The sequence below is a fragment of the Branchiostoma belcheri genome, unplaced genomic scaffold (assembly GCF_001625305.1).
Source record: "Branchiostoma belcheri isolate BF01 breed outbred unplaced genomic scaffold, Haploidv18h27 scaffold71, whole genome shotgun sequence".
NCBI lineage: Eukaryota > Metazoa > Chordata > Leptocardii > Amphioxiformes > Branchiostomatidae > Branchiostoma > Branchiostoma belcheri.
Window position 1 is genome coordinate 984,628 of NW_017804365.1, and position 8,176 is coordinate 992,803.

Here is an 8,176-nt window from a genome sequence, read left to right on the forward strand (position 1 = left end):
ACCACCCAGCCGGGCATGTTGCCAAAAGTTGTATAGGCGTACTTTTAAATACTTTAACCCGGTTTAAAATAGGCGGCGACAGGTAGTTTTATGGTCTTGTCCCCAGAATAAATCTCTGCATCGTACGGTTGCATACGGTGAAGGCAGCAGATCGTATTGGGACCATAAGCGCAGTCATGTGTACCTAATGGACACAGCCCTCAAGCCCCATTACGCCGCAAAACGAGCCGTAAGATCAATCCGCCCGTCAGAGACAGCAAGGTCAGAGGTCACGGTGACATCCGGTACCTCTCGCGTGATTGACTCGCGAGATCGGAGAGGTCCAACTTCAGAAAAGGCAGTGATTGTAAATCCATTCATATCTCACAAAGTCGCGCTGATTTGCGGCGACAAGGTCTTGGATCCGTGCCGGCAGTTTTACTTCCCATTACCCGCAGGACAATGGGAGGGGTTAGACGTTTAACTGGAATGAAGGTGATAAACGTCATAGTACATTTTATTGCACTGCCACTACAGGACATGAGACGTTATGTTATATGTGCGCAGAGAAAAGCAGTTAAGTTTCAAATTTATTTTGTAACTTCCAGGACGGGAGTATTTGATGCACAATTGAAAGCATGCGTAAAATTTCCGTTTCTTCACTCACATGTGCCTTTACGCATATATTTATGGCGTGATCAAAGATGCGGTTTCATGCAGGGATTGTTTTTGTATACGTGTATACATATGGGTGGGTGGGGATAAGTTTCGGTTGATTGACAGGGTTGTTACCCGGTACGCCCTGGGTAGTATAGGATATGGTATGAGGTCGCTCAAAAATTGTACTGTGTAGTCATGAAACATAAACCATGGCGTATTACGGGACGAAATTACCCCCAAACAATCGTATGAGTAACAAGCTGCTAGGGGGCCCAAACTCATGTCACTTCTTTCCCACACCAAGAGCTATCTACCAACCAAAATTTGTGACCCTAGCATGTCCAGATCGCGACATATCAAAACCGGAAGTTCTGACGCAGTACCACCAAAAGCCGCCAGGGGCCCAGAATCTAATCATTTCTAGGTCTCATCAAGACCTACCCACCTAGCAAGTTTCATGACAATGCATACTAAGCTTCTTGAGTTATGCTGTTCACAGACAGACGGACAGACAAACAGACGGACAAACGCTACTGAAAACATAACCTTCTTGGCGAAGGTAACTAGAGTTCCACGATCTCATACCCTTGCCAAATGATGTTAACCTTGACGACTATTGACGAATTATAAATGTTTATCATTTTTTTTTAAAACAAGATCCCTATTTTCATGGATCAGTTGATCATACTCTCCACCTAATATCTTATCATATGAAAAAGGGCTATTCTAGAATTTCTTAATAAAATATGCAAATGAGCTCCTGATTTGAATACGTTATGTTAAGTGATGTTAGATTTCACTAGACTTACAAATGCCGCAAGTATAGGAGCTCCTGATTTGAATACGTTATGTTAAGTGATGTTAGATTTCACTAGACTTACAAATGCCGCAAGTATAAAGTCCCGGCAGTTAGCACTATGGGATTATTTCTTTTTCTCATTTATTATGCAAATGAGGCGTTACTTTACAGAGCCAATATCTGCCAAAGTTCCTCTCATTCACAATTAGATATGTCACAAGTTTTGATAGTCCTATCATGGAAGGTAGAAGATTTATATATTACCATTATTAATTATGCAAATTAGATATAAAATTGCATAATTGTCTTTGATTATGTAAAGTGTTACTTTACATACTACTCACATAGCAAAAACCACGATGATCCGTCATCCGGTTCTTGAGATATCCACCTTGCCAAATTAACCGAACTTTTGCAGAGTACCCAAAACCGCAGTGCTTTTTTTTTTAGGAATTTTAAAATTATTTAGTTTTTCGCTATTTTTGTCAGACCGTGTTTTGGGGGCGCTGGGTATTAAGGCCAAATGACATGAAAATTTAGTATGTGCCTTAGTATATATTGTTAATATGTTTGACTTTTTTTGCCTTTATTTTCATAGCAAAATGTATGGTGACATATATCCAGCGTGCGACCAGTCCAAATTAGTCGCCGTTAACCCCCCCCCCCCTCCCTCCCCTCAATTCCTGGCTATGAAACTGATTCTCTCATACCCAAAACACTTCCTAGCAGTCTGAAATCTCCAATTCCTTTTTAAATGTGTGTAGTCGCTTCAACCAATCTCGTAGCGCTTATATCGAACCTACGGTTGTCTACTCGTGCATTTGATTCAGATGTTTGGAACAGATGGCGTATCGACAGAATGGGTCTATAAACACGTGTACCTTATCATTTCGAAATCAAGTAAAGGACTAGCTTGCTGGAGCCGATGACATACATGTAAGTTTGTGTAAAAAGGTCGACCTGCTACGAGCTTTTTCTTAACTTTCCAAAGTCAAAAGTATGAGCTTTAGGCTTGAGTCAGAATCATCTCTCTGGGTGGAAGGAGGAATGTTCACAACCTCCCAACACTCCGAGAAAGACGTAAACTTGCGGCTGTCAAGTTGTTCAAGTGTATGCTCAGTCTTGACCACCCACTGCATGATTTGGTACCGGGAGCCAGGTCGGACAGCACAGGGAGGTGTTTGAGGAACTCTGGGGGAATCACGGTGCCCAAGGCACGGACAAACAGACTGTACAACTCGTTCCTCCACTGCACAATTAGACTGTACAATAGCCAAATGCAGACCTAGTGTTCTTGTGTTTCATGTCCCACTTTTGTATGTAATTGCCTTGTGCGTCTCTTGTACTTATGTAAAGTCCACACAATTCAGGAGTACTACGTACCCCTGCTATGTTGACTGTTTTTAATAAAATTGTAATTGAAATTGAAAATTGAAAAATTGAATGACCATTTTAGATTTATTTAATATTTGTTTATCGGTTTGGCTGTTCAATACACACCAGGGAAGACCAACTAGCCTGTGGCTATTAAAAAGGGGCTTGCCCTGCTGACAAAACAAGACATTGCAATAATATTTCAGATGCCTCGGTCCTGCTGGTATACATAATCCAGATGACGGTTTTTAACATTCAGCCGACGATGTTGTGTCTGTTTTGTTTTGTTTGATGTTGCCGTCCAGATGATCAGTGCAACAGTTTCTAAATATACATGTCATTAAATATGCATGTACATGCTATTCACTTTGTTGATTTGATACCCTTGTCATTATGCTATATTGTGATAAATCGCCGTTGTGTTGTGTGTGGAATTATTGCAGTTATGTTTTGATTGAAGTTCTGAAGGGTTTAGGTCATGTTGGTGTTACCAATATTCTTCTTTTGTTTGAGGCAGCGGCGTTTACCAGTTTAAAGATTCTGCCGCCTTTTGTTTGCTATTATCGTTTGTTTGTTTATTCTTTGTGTCTGTTCTTTAAAGCATTGTCTAGATATAGAGACATCATATCGTAAAAACGTCCTGAATACTATACCTACATAAACTTTTTATAAGACCGGAGGTATGAAATATTCAGTTTCTCCTTGTTGATTCTTAAGTATGGGTTTCAATGGGATGACTGCCAGTGACTCTCTGCTGACCACAAATATGCAGAAACACACACACACACACACACACACACACACACACACACACACACACACACACACACACACACACACACACACACACGCACACATACACACACACACACATACACACACGCACACACACACGCACGCACACAGAGGCAGAGACAAACAATACCTCAATTTTTCATGTAGGTGGCTCGTTCTCAATAAAATGTACTGTATAGTGATTCTAGGGTTGAACATTTATGAAATGTTTAATTAACAATTTTTTAAGGAAATGATCTCAAAAGAAACTGACAACACCAGAATGAGCCAGATGTGATAAAGCTTGTATTCATGACATCACCTCAAAATCCATTAGTTAAGGCATCAGAATCTATATGAAAGTACTTCTCTCAGCCCATTATACACTGTTACATACACACGTATCGAACACATGAACATAGCTGTAGTGTATAGCAGGAGCGAAGGTATTAACTTTGGAAGCAAAATCACAAATCTGCAATGCAAATGCAGGAATTTGTTCAATTTCCACAATGCCCAAAGGGTTTCCTGGAATTTCACTAAGTATGAAATTGGGCATGCACTAGATGAGTGTCAGCAACATTCCAGAGCTGTGAGACATTACAGTGGACACACATTCCTGTGGATGAAATTCCTGTACAATTCCTAGAATTGATGCAAACTGCTCACAAGACTATAAAATTAGGCACGCCCCTGAGACGTCGCCAAAAATAAGATCACAAAATTGGGAAAAACAGGGAACATTTTATTGACGCAACAACATGAGCTTCAGCTGGACAAAATACGTTCCACCAAACGGCGGGAAAACTCCAACTACATGAAAAATGTCCCGATTCGCTCGGGGTAAGGAAAATTTGTTGCAGGACGTTACCAGAATAATGTGGCTACAATGTCCATCTAATGACGCGAGGCAAGGGGACAATTTGATCCGTAACAGCATCTAGAAGCAATGGATAGCTGCAAATGCAGGTCATTACACTGCGCCATTTCTCAGAACTTCCCTTTGTAATGATTCGGGTGTTCGTAAAGTTTTTCAGAGGCAAAGGAATAGCCCTTCTTAATGTGTGTCTGCCACGTACTCGTAATACACCTTTGGAGACGACATTTTGGCATCTCCACGAGCATAACTGCGTTGCAACGTTCAATCGATTACTGGACTCTATTGCCGGAAATCATATTTGCCCACATTACTCCAAGAAGCACGATATAATTGGCTATAAACAAAGGTTAGTGATTTGTCAATATCCTGACATAGACTTCCAGAAAGCCATCGTTACTCAAGCCCCGACAGGGACGTAATTACCTCAAACCATCAATAATGACTTTATCAATAGGGAATTCGTCTGGGTACCGGTAGTATTTATTGAGCAACCACTAGGACTACACTCTGTGAACAATTGTGCAAAGAACTGTTAAATGTTCATCAATCTATATATAACTGCCAAATGATTTTACCATCTTCGAAGGTTTTAGTGGTCTTCATGGATCATCTGGAATACGTGAATGTGATCATATGTAGGTGGCCCCTTAGATAGTTTTCTCTTTTTCATAAACATTAAAGGCATCCAATGCAATTTGAATTGAAAATATTCTGAATAAGGCAACCTGTATGATATTGACATATTCACACACATGCCTCTGATTCAGGAATTCTTACATTTGACATTTAAAACAGTACTGAAACAAGTCCCGAGATGAGTTTTTTTATATTGCTTTGTATAAATACCTGTGAATACTTGCAGTCCAGGAGTCCACCAGTAATTGTCTGCATGTTTATTTTCTCCACGAATGTGGTCTTCAAGCAGACAAGCCTTAGAACTGCAATAAAAACTGGACATTTGAGAACCCTGTCTAGACTTTCTAGATTGACTATGTTGCATCAGTTGTCTTAGTGGTCTTCTCGTTTTGACCGTAGTTTATCCCGCTTTCCAAAAGCTTCTTGAATCTTGTCAGTGGTAAAATGTTAGCAATAGTTCTTGAGTTTCATAAAATGCTACCTATAGATACATGCAATCGTCAAGGCTTTGTGTTTTTAATAGTATTTTGGTTGACGAAAAGCTAGTAAACGGCAACGACCGTTTACTTAAATACACATGAAGATGACCAAAATGAATACATAAACAGCAAAAAAAAAACAGGGGTGTTCCATAGATATTCCAGTAGAAAGGAAACCACCAGTCTCATGTTGCTGCACGTTGGGATAGATAGGACCTCCTCTGTTTTAGACCACCATTGTAATATTTGGAAAGAACACAGATTTATAAATGAAAAGCAAACTTTAAGAAAAAGACATAATCCTAGCTCTCCTACTGTTTCAGAGTTGAGTATGTGTTTTTGGGATCGAAAAAAAATCACTTACATACTATGACTGTTGCTCGGGTATCTGCCAAATTACCACGATAACATGCAAATATGAAATGCTACTTTAGTATGAATTTCAAAAATTATACTAAAGTAGTTTTCCTAAATAACCCCACACATTCCTAATTTTTGTTTATGTTTCCTTGTTTACTACTTTCATTACTATTTTTCATTATTGTAGATAGTATTGTATCGTATTTTATTTTATTGTTTTGTTTCATTTACCCGTTACCTAAGTTATTTCTTATTTATCCAATTGATTTGAATTGTTAATCACGTTATGAAGGGAGACCTCCTCATAAGCATTCTATGCTTCCGGCCTCCCTGCACTGTTACATTTCATTTATATTTTCTTGTATTTGTATTGTTACATTTTGTTTTAAAGTGCGAAATAAACTGAAACTGAAACAAATGACTTCCTAGTTGCTCGTGAAAGCAGTATAATACGTCTATTATCATCTACCGTGTAGATGCTGATGGTTCGGAAATGTGTCCGGAAGGACCATTGACATCGGCGTCTATTACAGTTATGTGTTCAGCTCTAATTCGATGAATGGCGGAATGCCATTATCAACCATTCGGTCTGACAAGGAGGGCATACGTATATACAGGTTACGTGCCTGAGGGTGTTCTTGGGTAATCTGCAATCGTACTTCAAGCTGCAATAGCCATTGACAGAATGTCCACAAGACAACTATTGGCCCGTTGAAAATCTCATACCGTCGTGTTTTGTTTTGGTGGGGATGGTGGTTAATTTCTTGTTTCGATTACTCCTTGGGAATCGTAAAAGGGCGATATATATGAAACTCCCTGTGTCACAGAGAATTTGTAAATATTGCTCCTCAAATGCAGTGGAAGACGAAATTCATTTCATCTCCTATTGTCCATTTTATGACGACATCAGAAAACAATTATTTACCACAGTGTCCAAATGCTCCCTTACTTCCCAACCATTCCCTACCACAAAAAAATTACTACTAAAATCAAAGAAGCCACATATCATAGAAGAAGTGGGTAAATTCGTCTTCCATTGCCTAAAAAGAAGAAGTCAAACCCAGTAAAACTATAACTAGTACCATGTATGTTGTAGAATATAGTATAATGTTACGGACGTAGATATAGTCTCACATACAACTGTATTTTCTTTCTTATGTTGTTTGTAACTGCAATTAGCCCTCGGACATGTATTTGCAATAAACTTTCAATTATGACAGTTTTATGGCTAAGGGTCTTTGTATTTTTACAAATCAAATCAACTTTATTGCTCAACAACTGTAGCTGGTACAATGTATGGCAAAGAAACAACAATGGTACATACATCAACTAATGCTAAGATATAATTCTAACTAGCTAGTCCATAATGATACTAAAGCTAATCTATTGTGTTTTCTTAGGAAGAGTATTATTACATTCTGTAATTCAGGGGATATATCAGCTATTTACAATCTGGTGTCGCTTTTGTAGTGATTCGAATATGAATTTTCCAACGTACACTGATATCTGAGTAGGACATGAAAGGAGAGTATTAAAGATATCTGATTTTGAGTGAGGTAGCGTAACATTAGTTTTGGAAGCTATGGATTGCATCAATATTTGTCTGTTTTCTTCATATATTGACTAATTCACATTACACCCATCATTCAGGACTGTGTCAGTGTGTGGCCTTTAAATCCTACAAAAGCCACACATCCCAGAATTTAGTGATACATCTAAATTTTGTGCTAAACTACATAATCTGTGTATCATGCTGTTAAAGTCCTTGGAAAATCGCTAATGACTTCTGACTTCCGACAACACTACAAAACTTAAAGGCAGCTTAGAGTACAGCAGCCAAAGTCTTGTGTGTAAAATCCCTTGATTGCATACATCATTTAAGCTTGACAAAAGTTATCGTCACCTCGTGTTATGCTGGGGGACACAGCCTACGTAAGTGGTGACATTACGGCATTGAAACTCACTGATCCAAACATGAATTATCCACTGTTATTGTGAACACCAAAGGCACGCTGTCCTTCAAACCTGCCAGCCAGACATTTAAATGGACCGATTAAAATTCTAAGACTTTGATTGACGATTTTGTGTACTAGAGTGGAATCGCACTATAAGCATTCTTGTAAACACTGCATATGCTGTATATGGGTCTATTTTGACTATTGACTGTTACAGCCATCTACCATAGGTGTGTCCTTGTAACCTTTAAAGGTTTCATGATCTGTGTAATCAGTAAGA